The sequence below is a fragment of the Ochotona curzoniae genome, unplaced genomic scaffold (assembly GCF_017591425.1).
Source record: "Ochotona curzoniae isolate NIBS_2020 unplaced genomic scaffold, NIBS_Ocur_1.0 scaffold_461, whole genome shotgun sequence".
In the NCBI taxonomy this organism is placed as follows: Eukaryota; Metazoa; Chordata; class Mammalia; order Lagomorpha; family Ochotonidae; genus Ochotona; species Ochotona curzoniae.
In genome coordinates this window covers 8,576,229-8,578,793 of record NW_024467120.1, presented here as the reverse complement: position 1 = coordinate 8,578,793, position 2,565 = coordinate 8,576,229, and positions in this window count along the sequence as shown.

Below are 2,565 nucleotides of genomic sequence, written 5' to 3'. Positions count from 1 at the left end.
TGAGCATCCCAGCTGCTCCACTTTCAATCCAGAACCGTACTACTGTACCTGGGGAAAAAATGGAAGATGCCCCCAAGTGCTTGGGCCTCTGTATGTATGTGGGAGACCTGGATGCTGGCTCCTAGGTTTAGCCTAGTCCAGGCCTGGTTGTTCTTTTCTTTTCTTTTGGGATCTCTCTTTCTCTCTCTGTCTCTCTCTCTCTCTCTCTCTCTCTCTCTCTCTCTCTCTCTCTCTCCTTCTCTCTCTGTAGTTCTTTATCTATAACTCTCTGTAACCCTGTTTTTCAAGTTAAAAAAAAAATATTTAGAAAGAAAAAGACTGGTGAATGGAGATAAAAATGTTTGCCCCAAAATAAATTCATCATTTTACTCCATGTCTCCTTGAGCTTACTAAAGTTCCTTTACATTCCTCCAGATAACCGAAAGCTGCTGATAAGCAAAAAAAAAAAAACCAAAAAAATATTTATACACAGTTCTAACAACCGTATGAGAGAGGATACTGACATTAAGGAGGATGCTGTGTAAGCTCAGGCTGCTTTAACATCACAGGCTGGAAGATGTACCTATTCAAAGTGGAGTTTTCCCAGGTCTGAGGGTTGAGGAATGTAAGTGCCGGGTACAGATAAGGACCATCTGCCGTCCTGCTGTATGCCCCCTTAGACCAGGGATCCCTCTCTCAATGCCTCTTATTAAATCACTTTTCCTATTTGTTAAGAGACTCAGCCTTATAATCTCATTTAACCTTAATTACATCCTAAGAACCCTGTCTTTAGATAAATCGCATTGGGGGTTAGGCTTTCAACACAAGAATTTCAAGGAGACATGATGCGATCCATTCTAGACATATGACAGACGTTCACTTCATGTTCCTTTCAGTGTTGTTTCAGATTTATATTTAGTTAAGCCAGTGAGGGGAGCTGACAACCCGAGGGGGAGAGAGAGAGAGAGAGAGGAGACAATCAGAAAAACCTTCTAATTTCCCTTCTAAATTAAGACAGCTTAAAAACATTTTCATTTTTTAGTGGCTAAGAAGGTGAAAGAAACAGAATAAGAAAGAAACAGCAAAACTAAGTCAATACCATCATACTGACAGCAGGGGCCTGCAGCATCTTCTGATGCCTGCTGGGCCTGATTGAACACATGCAGCTCAGGGTGACCAGGCTCAGCCAGCAGTCTACAAGTGTAGGCACCGGAAGTGGCCCAGCACCACACCTGCCTCACTGCAGACCAACCATCAGAGAGGTTCCTGGATGCCAGGCTGCCCGAGGAGAGACTCACCGTTTTACTCTGCCCTAGGAGAAAGATTCATTTCTTTAATCAGTTTTATTGAGGTACATTTTGAGTTGAATAAAGTTCATGCATTTTAGTGTACGGATCACTGATTTTTACTTTATTAACAAAACTGTAAGAGAATTAGCAATCTAAGCACTTCAATCACTCTAGATGGAAATTTCATGCCATGTGCCATCACCCCCACTGTGTCTTCCAGGATTCAGTTGACCACTCATCTTTCTATTTCTAAGGATAGCTATGTCCAAAACCAAATTGATAGTGTCTAGATTCTTCCACTTACATCACTTCTCCAGTTAGTTAACCTTAATCTACCTCAGAAAAGAAATGGCCAATTTGATGCCTGCAACAGTGGTGTTTTCACAGAATAAATTCTTCCTATGGATGGTAACAGAGGGGGGAATAAATCAATGCATTTAGGCATTTTTTGTTCTCCATTCTACCTAGGATTCAAATTTAACCCTGCTCGGGAGGTGGGCACCCCGCAGAACCCCCAGTTGCAATCCTGCTTGTAAAGCTCCATGTGATATCAGTTTGTAAGACCAAATAAAAATATTCCCACAATAAAACAAATAAGGAAACAGCCTTAGAGCTCTGCCTCTGGATGAGTATAACCTTCTTTGCTCTGCCCTCACAGGCATGAAACGCAGTCACATCTCTTGCTTCCATGGCCGTAAACCCATGCGTGTTGACAAGCACATTCTTGGTAGCTGAACTCATTCAGTAGACCACATTCCTGTGCCTGATGAACTGTATAGTTCTTAAAGGGGCTGTCTTTTTCTAAGCAGTATCCTGTTTTTCTTTTGTGATCCAAAAGTAAACAGTTACCGAGCAGGAACTATGCATTAGAAATGAGGCAAAGAGAGAAGTAGACATGATCTCCTTGGTCCACGGTTTAAAATAAGAACATTAACTCTCTTGATTTGAACAGAGAGCACCTCCAAAAAGATGAAAAATGGGCGGAATGTACAATGGAGTCTTCAAGGAGCATGCACATTCTCAACATCATAAAAATTCTCAACATTGTAATTGCCAGGACTGGTTTTTAATAGTGATATTTAATACATTAGTGGATGTCATGGGCTAGTAAAAAAAAAAAAGATACGCTTTTTATTTTTATCACAGACATGAGTAAGAATTCATCACTGAGATTTCATTCATTATGTTACATGAGAGGCAATACAAAATTTATGTTGTAGGAGAGCAGTAATGTTATAAATGCTCAGAGGAAAGATTAGTTCTGGATAACCAGGGATGGTTTCGCAGAGGATGTAGT